Below are 16,783 nucleotides of genomic sequence, written 5' to 3'. Positions count from 1 at the left end.
ATGTCACACTTTTCGCCAAATCCACCCCCATGAATGGAAATGCGAATGAAAATGTATTTTTTCTTAACGTGGAACTGTATCCTAACCTAATTTGACTTAAAGAACCAAAGTCTAAGCACAGAACTAGACTGTATACAAAACTTTTTTGGTAGGAATATGTTAGTAGAATAGTCTGCCAACTGACAGAGTGTTGTACGCGAGTATCTAACCACTTTAATATGTAGATCCAACATGCCACAGTGCTGGCATTAAAAATCTGAGATTACTTTTTAGCAGCAACAGAAACTAATGAAAAGCCATTCGCAAACGAACAACAAGTAACAAAATCGAGAGAGTAAATACACACGCACACACACTCGCCCCGCGTGTGTGTTTATGCATATAAATATATAAATTGCACGAATATTGCTATATATATATTTTACTTATATAATCGAACAAACATTTATGCATATGAAAAATTGCGATGGGAAATTTTTAGCATATTGCCTTGCCTCCTGCAGCAGCAGCGGTAGCAGCAGCAGCTTATTTCGCTATAATAAAAAATAAAGGAACATAACACACATGGCACATAAATCTTGCAGCTTCCCCCATGCAACCGCAGCTCCCGCCCCAGCGTTGCCCCTGCGCAACCCTTGGCCACCTGGCAAGTGCCTCTTGTCGAGACGAGGTGCTAATGTCAGCCACTGCCGCCGGAAGTGGCTGCGAAATGTGCGAGCGGCATCGTGTGCTGTTCAATTTTAAATGTAATTTCTGCTACATACACATACATGCAAACGACGCAGCCATCTCTGCGATCCGGGCGAGCAATGATTCAGCCCCCAACCCCAATGCATACTCCTTTTTTATTGGCACGATATTGAAAATTATGCGAACGCGCGTGTTTGGCTAAAGCGATTTATGCACTTCACTTGCCTTGCAGCACGTCTGAACGTCGACCGAAGGGGAGAGGGAGGCGGATCTGGAGTGGTAGGTGCCGCCAGCATTCTCTCTGGGTTGGGTAATCGTGCAGCAAGCGATTCTGATTGGAATATAAACTACCAGCATATTCCGTATTTGTGCTTATCACAAGCTATCGCTGCATTTTCAACAAATAACCAAAAATGTAATACAAAAAAAGAAAACGAAAGGCAAGAATGCTCTGAGCGAAAGTGCCCGACAAGAAGATGCCTCGTACTCAGCGACGAGATGTCGCCACAAACATTCGATCTTCCTTGTGTCATCCAAACCTCGAGATGGGTTCAAAAAACCTAAGCTGATAATCGATAATAATCGATCTATTTCGATGAATTGCGAGGTGGACAATTCTTCTAAGGTCTGCTCGGCTGTTGATGTTGATTAAGTATATGTATTTTTTTCTTATTTTATATTTAATTACAATTAATCCATAAGTAAATTTGAGTTCAGCTGAGTTTCATTTCAGAGGCGATTGGGCAGCTAAAGAGTAATTTCGGCTCTTGTGTGGGATTCAGGCTTTTGTCAAGCAAGCTTAGTGCGAGTTTTTTTGCTGAAAATCGAAAGTTTTTGATGATTGATGGAGTATACCCCAAGGTTCCTGCAAATTAATGCGAAAATTGCGCTGTAATACGCCAATGCAGTAGGTCAGGTTGTTCTTGAATCGTTGCTTCCACATTGAATAGACGACCCCAACTGGATATCCTGCGTCCATATAGGTAGGCCTTGTTACTGAAGGTTTTACTGTCCACAGCCGTGGTGTCTGAATATAGTCTCATTTCATGTTGCACTGGTTTCCGTCGAATGTAGCCTACTATCCAGCAACGTTGCTCAGCCTGGGATCTAAGCATTCACGAGCTGGTGGACTAGCCGCATACAGCACACTTCACCGCGGGACACTTAACAGCATTGAAAGCACCTATAAGTGATTTAGCGTACACATATTCTCTCACAGGTATTCTCTCCTCCAGGTAGATTGTAAGCATCAGGCTGTTGTAGGCTCAAGGCAGATGCAATCAAAATCCTGGCTTGATATCCGGCAGGAATCGAAACTCCTTCCTCCAAGTGTGTTAATCATATGTAGGGAGATCCTAATGCACTATTGATATTATAAGCAAACTAGATTCGCAGTCCATTCGGTTTTTTAAAATTGGCACCTATCAGCATGTACATACATTCTTTAATAAGGGCTTGACGACCAAAAATTTGTACAAAAATCAAGTTTTTCGGCGTGACAAAATAAAAAGATTACCATTTTCAATGGGTTCGGGAAAAAAATTTAAGCAAAAATAACATTATATATTAGTTTAAATATTTCTTATAGAACCATTCAACGATAAAGCAGCGTCCAAATACTATTCAATTGAACTTTCTGCCTGTTTACATATTTTTCGATACCTTCTTTAATAAAGGTATAAAGACCACAAAATATTAAATACAAAATTATTGACTGGCAAGTTGCCTACAGAGTGGGAAATCTTATGGATACGTTCTCTTTATACGTATGCTTGTATGTTTTTTTGATCTTGAATGTATTAACGTGCGAACAAAAATAAAGGAAAAAAAATGAACAAAACAAAAATAAAAATATAAGACAATATATATAATAGTAAGGTTTGAAAAATAAAAACATGATTTCAACTATCTTCAGTAAACATTCTTTTAATATATTTTATTTTCTGAAATCTGGGTTTCAAGATTGGCTTCCGCCTGCCCACAAGTTCTTCGATACCATCTTTAATAAAGATATGACAACCAAATATAAATATATCATATATTCGTCTTCAACTTCCTGTTGCCCGCGAAGTGAGATAATTTCGATAAGTTTTCTTTTCACATTTTCTGTGGTCAATCTTCGATATATTTGTATAAAAATATAATGTAATCAAAATAAAATATAAATACTTTGTTCAATATTTCTTACATACGTTAAGAAAAGTCTTGAGTACTTCTTTTGATAATAATCTTTGTTTTGAGCACCTTTCGGGCTCAGAGTTTCACATTGCCCTTGAATCATGCCCGTCCCTATGTTTTTCGATACCTTCTTTAATAAAGATATGACAACCAAAATTAAAAATGCAAATAAACGGGCAAATGTTGCCTGCAAAATAAGAAATATTGTGCATATGTTTTTCTCTTCAGACATTCGCTTCGTAAATTATTTGGTTGATTAAAAGAATTGATTAAAAAAAAAAGGTCCAACGCAAATGTTTAAGAAAAAAAAGTTTTTGATAAAAAAAAAACGTCCAAACCAAATCGCGTAAAAAAAAGCACATTAAAAATATAGCAACCAAAAAGTTCATTTTAACAAAAATAGAAGAAGAAAAAAATAATTGGTAATAAAAATGCAAATATAAAATTAGAGACCTTGAGTCTTTGAGCTTCCGAAGGAAACTGAACAATCTCATGCTTGGGGGCTAGGGTTTCGGTTTTTTTCTTAACATATCTGTTAGCAAAGCAGAGTTGCAATTATATCGATAAGAGCTAGAATAGTGATGTGCCACTAGTTTATATTTTAGATGTTATCGAAGTAACCTTTGCAATTTAATTAGCGGCGATGTTGAGGCACGACAATAATTATGCGTAATTGATTGTTTCGATTCCCGTTTAAAATCCGTAGACCGTATATCTATGGAGCTTAGTCTTGACTTATCTATTGTTGAAATGCATTCGATGAGCAAAGCAAAACGCAATTTTTCCACTGGCACTGCGTGTGCTTTCATAGCCAGAGAACTTTGCACTTTTAATAAATGCACTTGACAATGAGCAGTAGCATTTGAATAGGATGACTGCCTGGGATATTCAAGGCAATTATTAGCTAAATAGTATCCCCTTGAAGTTATTTCATATGCTGCACCCAAACTTCAAGATGAAACAATGATGATGCCTTTTAAGTACATATATGATATGATATGATACATTTTTAAAATTAAGAAAATAAGCTCTTGGGTGGAAAATAGGAGTCAAAGGTCGATTGAACGAAAGGTTCAATTTTCAGATTAAGCTCATTAAGAAAGGTCAACATTAGAGGAGAATGATGTTTCCATCGGTGTTGAAGGTATTATCTGTAGTATGGAATATTTAACATTAAAAATAATTCATCTATTTATCTATAGATAAGGAAAAAATAAATAATCGACCAGGAATCGCCGAATGTGAAGTATATATGTATGTAAATGTAGGCAATGTGGGATAAAAGAATGCGAATATTTGTTTTTAATTAAGATATGTCCCACATTTTCCAACTGTAAGCATTCACTTATTCATTTTCCCATTGGGAATGATCACCAAACGATTGATTTCGTGCTTATTTTCATATTTTGAAGGCGATTTGTGAGCTGCGGCAACCGGCTACTGCAGGCCATTTGCGTTGTTGCAACGCGAAAATAATGCCCCATTAAGTGTTGCAGTTGCAATTGGTGGCAACACTTTGGCCAACGTGCTCGCAATTAGGCCAAAAACCAAACGAATGCCCCCAAGTGCTGGCAGCAAACGAAAAGGGGCCAAAACAAACTTAGCCGCTTGCAACACATCTGCCGCAGTCGACAACATCAAGGTCTGTGTCTGTCATTAAGATCGTCAGAGTTCAAACGAATGTTTAACGAGTGGGACAAATGACAACGCAGCGCCATCATTCAGTCATTCAATCAGTCAGTCGGTCAATCAGCCAGTCGGCCAAGGAGCTGCAACCAAAAAGTGCATGAAAAATTAAAGTTATTTAATAGACATGGCATAGCAATTGCAACAGACCCTACAACATATCCAAAATCAGGGCGACGATCATCATCATGATTTGAAGTCTCGCTCTGTCTGTCCGACTGTTTGTCTTTTGTAGGCAGGTTCATCTGTATTTTCTAACCATTTGCTGGTTCAACTTGCATGCAGCTATGTAATCTCTTGTTGCAGCTTTTTGTTGCCCTGATTGATCCAATAACAAATACAATGCAGCTACAATTTGTGTTATCATTGAGGAAGCAACACTCAATTATGGCTCTGTTTGGGTTTTTCTAACGGGATGTCTAATGGCTTTTTGTGGAGCAAGCGCCCATTGCCCAATGCAAGCTGGCATCAATAGGCCCGACGCCGACTTGCACTGTAAATCATTTTGTACAATTAATTGAAGCTCCCATATGTCTTGATTGTCTATGCGATGATTAAGTTGATTAAACATTGCAAGTAGCTGAATGCGCTTTGTTGAACGGACACAACTCGATTAACACATAAATATTTGGTAAATTATATAAAGAGCTGCCTTTCAAATGGAATATGTGCAAATGAAAACTTGTACTTACCTGAAGAACGGCCAAATTCAGATTCGATAGGTTTTCTATTTTTATGTTATTTCAGCTTGACTCAATAATAATAATAAATATGTTGTATTTGGCGACCTTAAAAAAAAAAAAACAATAAAATTATTATTTTGCGGATAAAAATAATAATAATTTATTGAACAATGCATATAAGAATAATAAGATGCAGTCGAGACACGAGAAGAATAAAAAGCTATTAATATATATATATTGGATAAAATGATGTTAATTTCTGGATTCTACGGTGTGGCTTCGTTCGCATGTTACCTTTAGCTTTCACATGCATCCTTTGCATATTTCTAATTACAAAACCAATATTTGTGCAACCCCCTCCCAGCGGCAGGCCATTGAGTGCCTTTTGCACTCTGCTTTTTGCTTTTTGTGTTAAAGTTTCTTATATACTTTTGCAGTTGAGTCTGTTATTTTTCGTCGCATTTCCTTTATTTACTTTCCTTTTCCTTTTTTTTTTCATTGTTGTTTCTTTTTTATTCCTTGGCACTGTATCATTTTTTCTAGAGTTCTGTACGGCAAGAGAGTAGCAGCAAAAAAAAAAGTTTCTTTGGCAAAGTTTATGTGCCACTTGCAAAGATTTACTGGCTGAACTTTTGCGTTTTGCATACACCAGACCATAGATATCCAATCGTATATGTATTTAGCTGTGTGCTATATATTTTGTTTCTTTTCTTTTGGTTGTATTTTATATTTTTTCAAGCCAAGTTGCGAAAAGTCTGCACATTGCTGTCACATAAGGTGCAAAGCGAAGTTGAAGCTCAAGCTGCAAAACTTTTGCAGACAATTCAAATCATGCGTGTCCTGTTTCGGGAACAGACACAACGCAGCCTCCTGAATAATGCATGTGCGTCAAGTCCTTGGCAGACAGTCACTGGCGCTACTGATTTGGACACTTGATTAGGCTGGCGAGAAACTCGGTGTGACACAGTCAGAGCTTTGCACTTGGACAGCTGACACATAGTACTAAGCCATTCGAAATGGCTAGCTTTCAAAGTTGGGTTTATAAATGCAATCAACGCAACAAAAAAAAGTAAATGCCAAAAGGCGCCGAGACACTACCATAATTAAATCGTATCTGCGGCCGGCTAACATTAGCTTAAAAGCTTTACGCAAAAAACTTGAAGTGCCGATCAGTGCTTTAAGTAAAGCTTAAAGCTAACAATTACAATCAGTGTGGGTAAAATTTAAAGCTCAGCGGCAAGCAATTCAAGTTTGCATAAGTTCTAATATCTCTAGAGAAATGAAGAAAAACTAAGTTTCCAATGCAAGCAAATAGACGTGCATAAGCTGAGCTTACAACTTAAAGCTTTCGTTACGTTTTGAAGTAATGGATACTAGGAATCATTTATGTTTACTGAGGGCTTAAAGTGCGCATAATTTTTCGAATGCAGGCTGCTTAAGCTTTAAGGCAGTCTACAGCTTAAAGCTATATGCTTGAAAGCTTTAAACTTTTCTTATTTTATTGATGGTCATTGAAAGCTTTAAGCAATTCAGATTATAAACAAGCGCAAATTAACTGTAATGACGCTTGTCTTCATTTCGATTAAAGCTCTTGTTCATTACAAGAGCTTTAAAATTTTTCAGCCTTGACTAAAGTCGTAAAGAAAGCTCCAATTTGATTAAATGCTACGCCCTTAACTTATTTAGAGCTTTGAGTTTGGATTAGTGCTAGAAAGCCCAGCGGCAAACTATTTGAAAATATGTTTTGCTTGCACTCGATTGCAGTTGCCGTAAAATTTTCCCATGTAAATTGTGAAAATGGTGGCAAAAAAAGCCAAAATAAAAAAGTGGAGCCAAACTGAAAAACTGGCAACGCATGCGAAAACATTTTTGTCAACTGAAAAAGCGAAGGCGACAAACAGCAAACAAACTTTTACTCCAACTGTTTTGCCAGCTACCAACAAACTACAATGGCAAAAGTAACAACAACAACAACAACAACAAAAACATTGAAGGCAAAAAGTTCATTTACGTAAATGTGAATTCGGCAAGCACAGCGCCACTGTGAGAAATTAATCAGCAAATGGATTTTCAATTTCCCCATTAACACTCGGGAACAGCCCACAGCCCACAGCCCACAGCATCCAGCACCCAAGCACGACAGCTTTCAGTGTCTAAGCGATCCAAGCGCTCGCGCTTTGTTTCAAAAAAGGGGAAAAAATCAAAGGTTATTTGTGACACGCCGCACATTAAATACCCTTGTAGACACATGGCTTTCAGAGAGATCTTGATCGATTCTTCCTATGCAGCTACAAGAGTTAGAGCTTCGATTCTGTACATCAGATATGTTAGGATAGGCGAGTTTAATTAAGATATAATGAAGTAGCCAAGTCTGTCAGGCAAAAACTCAATCTGTAAATGATTATTCCCATAGAGCTATATGATATAGTATATATTTATATATATATATAATTTGCATTGACTGCAGATGCTGACCAGGAATATATATGTACCTTATGGTCTCAAAGTTATCTCCTTCTAAGCGTTACACATTTAATGGGAAAATAATAATACCCTTCCCAAGTGTATAAAGGCATTGCACTCAGGCCCGAATGTTTGAGCATATGTAATCCGTGTTAGTAGCTATTCGCTTGGACCCAATGACAGCCCGCAAATCTTCTTGTCGCCGAGCCGAATAAATATAATTAAGTAATACCATTTTGAAAGAGGAGTCGGCACTGTTGGCAGCAAGTAAATGTGTTTGCGCCATGCCGAATTCAGGAAACAGGTTGCAACAGTCGCCGCCAACAGTTGCCGCATCAGCCTCTTCATCTCCAACTCCATCTAAGACTCCATCTCCAACTTCATTCCCATCTTCGGCCCCAACTCGATGTCAGCTACTGCTTCTGGCTACTGGGTTTTTGGGTATGGGTCAAAGTGTTTGCTTGTTGTGCACACACACATACCTGGCCACGGGCTGTTTGTGTTTGGCTTGGGCTTAGCTTTTGCTGTTGCCGAGTGTTAGTTATTATGCAACAACACGCGGATCATGAGCTGCAGGCGCCTTGCAACAATGTTGCATAACACCAAACACTCGCTGCAACTCCAGAATGCTCAAGGTTTCTGCCAGTTGACATATAAACATCAGCTTGATCATTAATAACACATTTTAACCTACGTTCATCAGCTTTAGAAAAAAACAAATCTCATCAATTAGCATTTATGTATATGCATACCAAGGCGCTGAGATTAATGGGGGCCAAGACGATCAGCTGCCTGCCTGTCCATCTATGCACTATCCGAGCTAAGCATACAAAAACAAGTGTACTCAGAGCACGTCATCAGCTTATCAACTCTCATAACTTTAGAGCAAATCTAATTTGCATGCTTTTCTAGCGAGATTATTCAAGTCATAGCATGGTATCTATAACACATCCTAGATGTAGAGTATATAAACTCAAAATGAATATTAACAGCAGCATCGTCAATAACTAGCTTTACAATGGTCCCAGTATATGTGTGAAGCCTATTCAAATCTGTCAACTATATCGTATAGCTTCTATAGGAACATTTGGTCGAAAAAAAGCCATCAATTGGTTATAAAGCCATTATATTGTTTGTAATAAACACTGATAAGAATCATTATCATTATCATTATCATTATCATTATCATTATCATTATCATTATCATTTACAGCACTAATACAAAGGTAGCTGTATTAGGCGAGACATTTGTGATTGTTTTTTTTTTTTGTTTGTTCAAATTTATTTAGGAGTGTTTTACACTTTTCACTAATTTCCAAGGAATACGGAAAATCATTTGAGACGTGTTTCACATTTTTCACAAAATCAAAGCTTCCTAGAGTCAAAAGTGAGGTTTCTACCTTATCTTTTTGTAGCTGTGCTAATTGATTGTAGTTAATCGAAATGAATCCACAATCAAAGCGTTATCTCTTTTTGGCTGTGACCTAACGTTATTCGATATTGCTTACCCTAATTAATCAATAATTGATGTATAGTTAAGCTATAGATAATCTATGATCATTGTTTTCAAGTCTAGTTAGCTTTTTACTCTAGCTGCCGAGTACTTTAAACGTAAGAGCTTTAAGGACGTGTGCAGCCTGCTCGAGGGCGGCGTCTTTTGTAATGTTTTAATTGAGTTGTTTGTTGCAAGCTGGACGCTGGTAATTGCATTAGGCTTGCCACAACGGCGGACCACACGCAGAGATAGAGATACAGCCGGATACATCAATGAGAGCTAAACAGATGGGTCGGACAGGCGAGGCGAGACGAGGCGAAGCGAGGCGAGGCGAGGCGTCCTGGCGAGTTGGAGGCCAACAGTCAATAGGGCTTTAATGGAGTCTAATGGGCATTTTAATTGCCCGCAATGGGACAGAAGGAGGCAAAGGCGATAAAAATCACACAAGCGTACGCAACACAACTCCGGCAACTCCATTTGGACGTGCGAGTGTTGGCGCGTGGGGGCGTGGTAGGCATGGTTGGCGTGGGCGCTGCCAAGATGCACGCACGCACGTTTTGGGCTTAAACGGCAACTAGGCGAGTTTATCTTTATGAATATCGCGACACTTTATGCGCGACGATAACAGCCAAAAATAAGAAAATAAAAAAAATAAAAAAAAAACATAAGGGAAACAAAAAAACGTGTGGACTGGACAATGCGGCGTATGAGCAATGCGGCAAAGACCCCAGACCAACGACGACGTCACGTACCTGATACATATGTCAGATGTGTCACTGATAGTGCCCCAGCGAGTGGCGACTAGTGTCGTCCCACATCCGTGATATATGCGGCAACTGATCTGTTGCGACAACCTCAGCAACTGGGTCGTTCCCTCACCTTTTGTCTTTGCAATGCATATATATATATATATATGTATTTACTTTTTACAGCTTGGCGGGACTTCGAGTACACCTGTTGTATGCATTTTAATTAGCCATCTTATGATGTTTGTGCCATGCAAATCGAGATGTGATTTGAAAGCGAATCGCTGCTAAATTCCAGTTGACAAACAGGAACAGAATTCATTTAATTTAGATTAAACAATTTTTTAGAGAAAGCCTCAAAGTCTTACTTATACAATCATCCCAGATATGGGCGCTTTGGCAACAGATCAAAAATATATGTTCGTTAAAAACTTTAAATATATATTATATGAAAAATCAGGTTTACGAACCGAACTGCAAGCCTGGAAGCTGGTTCAAATCGTGAACCGGAGAGAGGTGATATACACATATAAAATATGCGACTTTGGCGTCGTCAAGTTTTTGCTTCATATTGAAAATAGGTAGGATTTAGTGCAGAAAGAATTTTTCCATATTTCCATAAACTTAAATATACATCAGTTTTAATCAGAACTTCGATAGTAGACGGGCAAAGAACTCGAAATTTGGTATACAGCTACTCTTATTTTTATATTTATATTTTAAAAAGTTGTGTATTATAAAGTGTCAAGAATATATAGATAAATAACATCCATAATGAAAAGCTTTAAACACATTTGAATGACATCCACAAGCTTTAAAAAACACATTTCAATCGGACAATAAACGCCGATTTTATTTTCCTTGGACTGGGGCAGAGGGAAGCAGAAGCATGGTCGTTTTTTTTTTTTTTTGTATGTTTTAGGTATACTGTTTAATTTATATTACCCGGCCTTGCACGTGCTTAACTTTTATCGTTATGCATGAAAATTGATTTTCCACTCATATTTCACACAAAAATGTGGATTCATGAAAATCGTTGAAACACATTTTCATTAGCTCTTTCATCATTTAACGGACACTCCTCTTTGGCGGACATTTTCTCTCAAGCCAAGATGAATTTTGGCTCAAACGGACAAAAATTACACAAAGAAACACAAGTACAGGGTATCTACTAGTAAAGTGACCAGAGTACCGCACATATATTTATATAAATATATGTATAAGCGAGAGTTTATTTTTATATCCAGAACTGATTCACATAGCACTGGTGCTATGGGGGCGCCGGTTTTAGAGGATGCTGCCAACATTTCGGCTTCACTTTTGGCCGCTTCGTAAAACTTTTTCAGCTGGTTGACGACTTTTTGACATTTGTCGTCGCTGGAGTTATGAAGGAAGCAGCAGCCAAGAAACATCCTCATTTTCAACATCATAAACGTGGCCTTATTAAAAGTGCAAAAACTTTTATATTCGTGCAGATTGTTGTTCTGTGCGTGGGCGTGGCTGTAGCCTAGGCGGCGCTGCACAATTTAGAGAGGGGCGTGGCGGGGCTGGGCGCGTCGGGTAGCGTGGCGTTGGCGAAAACTAACCAAGAAATTATTATCAATGTACGCATAATTCATTAAAACGTGCAACTTTTTGGTGCAAGCTCCCCCTTCGCCGCCCCATCCCAGCACAGATGAGTGGGCGTGCCAAGCAGCAGGCGCAGCAGCGCGGTAGAGTTTTTTGGCTGCCTGCTGCTTACTTGATGACAGCAACGGCGACATGCGCTGCTGATGATAATGTCAAAGTGCACTTTGTTATTATATCAGGAGGCGCGCACCCACACACACACGCACACACGCACACACGCGCACGCACACACACATGAGCCGCAAGCGGAAGGAAGAAACTAAATAACTTTGTTAAAAGTGAGCTCTGTTTATGCACGACTCTTTCTATCGCACTCGGTTGCCCTCTCTCTCACACACACACACACACACACACACACACACACACACACTGTTTTGCTGTGTGTGTCACTTGCGGTGCAGTACAATGAAGTTATCGCCCAAGTTTTAAGCGTGAACTTTTTGCCATGCCAGCAGCCACGCCTCCACTTCAGCTGAATCCTGGCCAAAAGCCCGCTGCCGCTAGGAACCGCAGCCATTGCATTGAAAATTGGCCGCCTTCCTTTTAGCGGAAACCAAGAGCCTCCCGTACCCGAGCCCGTCATGCCCTGCTACCCATCCGCCCGCCCGCCGGCTGCCGCATTCCGCCTGCAACGCCATCATAATTCGCTATTAGAAGTCACTTAAAAACTTTTGCAAGTTTTCCATGCAGCTGCCAACATGGTTGTCAGACCGCCTAGTGCCACGCCTACGCCCAACCATGCATCTCTCTTCACACACACACACACACACACACACACACACGCACGCATAACACGTATCGAGCTAGCAGACCGAAAAACTTTTAGCTTCGCTTTCGCTGCTTGAAAATTATATTAATTGCGCGGCATGCACTTTTTAATTGAATGATTGTAGGCATAATGGTGGGCGTGGCACCGCAACTTGATTGGCCCAGAATAGGGCCAGAGACAGAGCCAAAAGGACACCAAACCAAAACGGCCACGTTCGCAATACATAATGCATAAAACTTAAACGATTTCCCTATCGATCGACTTCAACTAACGTTAAATGGTTCTTGGCATAATTAGAGTATTTAATTATTATTATTGCTATTGTAAATATTCCATATATATTTGTATTAGTATTAATCAATAATATTTTTAATAATATTAAATTAATATTGTTACCATTAATATTTTATTCTTAATGTTATAAAATTTGTATTAAAGTTGTTGATATTATACAGCGCCTCCGTGAAGATAAGAAAAACAAGTTTTTTCATTTAAAAACAGAAAGTTCTCCGTTTATATAAAAAAACGAAAAATAACGAGACAGTTGAGAGTATTGAGTGCAAAGAAGAGGATCAATTGGAATTGACAGCAATTATATTTAAATAGCCATATTACTTTATGAAGTTAATAAACAATTTAATGTGCAATAAAAGGCATTAATATTGGCATAGCTCTCTGATGATTCATATCAAGCGAATAAGTTTTGTTTTGTGTTTTTTTTTTTTTTAATATATCTTGTCATATTCAATAGCATTACTTGCTTACATACATACACACGCATGCACTTGGGCATGTATGTGCGTAGCCACGACTTTTGCGGATGCATCTTAATGCAATATTGCGCATACGCCGCGTGTGTTGTTTAAATTCGATTTGCCATCATTTCAATTAAATTAATCTCCGGCTGCCGCTGCCGCTGCCGCTGCTGCATTGGCTTGATAAATGAGACGGTTCTCCAAAGTATGCAATGAGTATTATTAAATGCATATATAATTGCATTTTAAGCGCGCACAAACAAAAGCCAGCCCGTCAATGTCTCCAGGTTCTACCCACGCCCAGAGCAGCCCGCCACCCCACCTGGCCACGCCGACCGTCAGCCAAAGCTGGAATCATCATTAAAGTAATTATAGCTGTCAACGCGACGTTGGCAAAGGAAGGATGCACAATTTATCTAGGTGTGCAGCAGGGGGCAGGTGGGTGGGCTGTGGGTGGGCATGTAAACAGGCCCATAAAGGTAAATTGCCAAGTCTTTCTCAATGCATCCATCGAGTCCTCCAGCTATCTATTGTTTAAGCTCAGCTCAGCCGCCCACGCCACAGGGCAGGCGCATTTTTTTTTTTAATGTATTTTTCTACAAAGTCCTTTCGCTAGCAATTTTTCATTTTCATATTGAATCGCACTTTAGTTCAGTTTTCTGTTTAAGCAGAACTCTAAGCACTTCATCGAGCTTTTAGCTTTAGATTAACGCACCAATCTAACTAGCTTAAAGCATTAAGAAACCGTCAAAGCATCGTTAAGCTGTTAATTAGTTTAAATACAAATATAAACAAAGGCTTTCATAAGCTTTCGATGAATATTTTTGATTAGACTATGCAATTAGTAATAATTGAGGTCCTTTATAGAGCTTTAAGTCTTAGATTAACACATATTTTTAACTAGCTTAAAGCTTTAAGAAACTTTTAAAGCTTTGTTAAGCTGTTCTTTTAGCTTAAATACAAAAATAAACAAAGCTTTCGTGAGCTTTAAATGATTCGCTTTCGCAAGACTGGATTGCAATTTCTAAGTCAGCTCATCGAGCTTTTCTTCGTTATCGCACTAGCTTAATGCCTATTAAACCTTTAGAGAATTGTTGAGCAGTTAATGAGATTAAATACATGAATAAAATCAAAATTTAAAATCATCTTTTTCATAAGATTGCATTAAAATTCCTAATTCATAGTTGAGGCACTTTATCGAGCTTTTAGCTTGAGATTAATCCAACTAGCTGAAAGCTTTCAAAAACCTGCAAGGCAATGAAAAACTATTCAAGGAACTCTTAGGTTCTCTTAGGAAGGAACCTCATGTCATCTACTTATATGTGTTTATCGTTTGAGCTTAAAGGTTTATTTACACTTCGTCTTACTGCAAATTTGCTGAGTTTCCACTTTAATGATAATATCTGAATTTCCCCCCAGCAATTAAGCATTCTGTACAAGGCAAAGCAACATAGCTAACTACATGCTTAGTATCATGTTCGTCTTTGGCAATTTGCTCTTTCTTTGCTTTTGCTGCTCTCTTTCATTTGCATAGGCGGATGGGAACGAAAGCAAAAGCCTCAAATCAAAGTCCAAGTCCAAAGTCAAAGTCAAATCACTTTTGGCACTGCTTTGATGTACGCTGCCTATCCCACCCCCTCTCTTCGACGCGGGCTGTCTCTTTCTGTCTCTCTGCCAAGCCTAGCTTATGCTATGCAGATCGTTTCACTCTCTTCTGGTTTCTCTGGCAGACCGAATTCAACGCTTTGCTCGTTGGCGCTGCCTCGCCTGGCTGCACTTCATTACCGCTGCAGCGAACAGAGACTTTGGCCCCAAATGCTTTAACTAAACCCTAACTTACCCCGCTCCCTCTTCGCTCCCAGCGCCCTTCTACCAGACGTCTGGCATAAGAACTTGGCGCTCTGACTGATTAACGTGATTTGTTGATGAGTTTTGGTGCTGGCTCAAACTTTACCCGCTCTCTCTCTCTCTCTCTCTTTGCCGCCCCCTCCTCATTGCTTCTGTAGCAGTTGTTGTTGTTGCTGTTGTGTTTACTCTTCAACGCTTCTTTGGCTTGTTGACTTGTTGTTTGCTGTTGGTTTTGTTGCTTGTTGTTTTTGTTGTTGCTGCTGCTGCTTTTAATAACTCTGGCAAGCGTAGCATGACGCACTGCGTCCCAGCTTCGGTTGTTCTTGAGTTTTAATTGAAACTTTGCCGTTCCTCACGCGTTCAGCCGAAGCGGCGGCACTGTCAGCAGATAAATAGAGAGGCAGGCAGAAAGAAAGAGAAAGAAGTAAAGAGACATAAACGTAACGTATCTAACTGTCTGTGTGTGTGTGTGTGCAGAGAGGGTTGACTTTCTAGGCTGCATCCAAATGTTAATGCTTTTGATGTTAATGAGACGACATACTTAGCATGCAGATGTTGGCCAACGGGTGAACGGGGGGGGAGGTGAGAGCTGGAGAATAGAATAACGGACCAATGCCGAAATTTGCGAGCAGCGTTCTCTGCGTAACGGTACTTGCTGCAGCTGCCCCAAAAAACCAAAAAAAAAAAACAAAAAAAAAATACTGTTTGTGATGAGTTTTGATTGATTGCTTGCCAGTGGACAAGAGTTTGCACTCAATTTTGCAAGTGCCACGCCTCCACGGGAGCCGCCTCTGCAGCAGTGGCATGTCAAAGACGTGTCGAGCCGTCAAATGGCCAAAGTTGAAACGGAAACAGAGACTCAACTTTAATTTGCGTTTCTCAAATGCAGAACAAAGTGAAGAGTGCACAATACGGAAGTGTTCGACCGACAAATACCCTGTAGCCGGCGCCAAGCGAGTATACTGAGTATACCCAATGTGTATACAGGGTAAGCACATAATTAAAACACTAAAAGTCAATTGCAAATGGCAAATAGCAAATAGAAGCGCAAGTCAACTAACTGAAATAATCAACAATAAAAATCCAGACGAAAATTCGCCGGCTTATGCTTGACATTGATGCTTGGGCCGTACTCAAGGTCAACAAATAGACTCAACAGAAACGAAAACAAAACAACAACAACAGCTATTTTAATAGCGGCAGAGGCAGGTGCGTTGCCCATCAACATTTAAATGCATTACCCAGCACTAGCAGCAGCAGCAGCAGCAGCAGCAGCAACAACAACTATTAATTACACAATATAAAGTTAGCCCTCGCCGTCCCCCTCCTCTTCACATTGCCCCATGTCTATTCAAATGCTCAAAGTCAAGAGCAAAAAAAAAAAAAAAAAACTAACTTATGCGACATCGACTCATTAAAATGCTGAGTAAACGCGCCTCGCACCGAGCAACGCGCCCCGAGCCCGATCATTAATACACACACACACACAAACACACACACACACACACATGCATACATACATATACATACATACGTACATCAATACCCTCTAGTGCTGGCATCTCGCTTGCGCCGGCGCGCCTGCGGCACATTGCAATGTTTAATAACGGACTTAGTTAAGATTTCAGCTAGCCTTAATTAATTAGGAGCTGTATCTACGCACTATATTGAAATGTAATTAATTTTGCATAAATTGTTGAGGCTGTAATATTTACCATACAAGTATGTAGAAAACATGCTTGCGGACATGTATGTATGTTCAGTCGCAATGCTGTAAACACCTGTTACTTTACAGGTCAAACATGTTCCATGCTCGACAACAGCCATTGACATGCGCGCAT

General features: G+C 39.4%; 1 long non-coding RNA gene across 1 annotated transcript; it reads right to left on the bottom strand.

Annotated features, from left to right (window-relative positions):
• Positions 1–2,332: 2,332 nt before the first annotated feature.
• LOC116652127 (uncharacterized) lies at positions 2,333–3,351 on the bottom strand. Its single transcript, XR_004305131.2, has 3 exons — positions 3,322–3,351; positions 2,883–3,055; positions 2,333–2,807 (listed from the first exon to the last, which is right to left on the bottom strand). It is a non-coding gene; the product is annotated as an uncharacterized lncRNA (long non-coding RNA).
• Positions 3,352–16,783: the final 13,432 nt, after the last annotated feature.

This window comes from Drosophila virilis, chromosome X, assembly GCF_030788295.1.
Source record: "Drosophila virilis strain 15010-1051.87 chromosome X, Dvir_AGI_RSII-ME, whole genome shotgun sequence".
Classification (NCBI taxonomy): domain Eukaryota; kingdom Metazoa; phylum Arthropoda; class Insecta; order Diptera; family Drosophilidae; genus Drosophila; species Drosophila virilis.
Note: the sequence above shows the minus strand (reverse complement) of the source record. Positions and strands in the feature narration are given on the sequence as shown.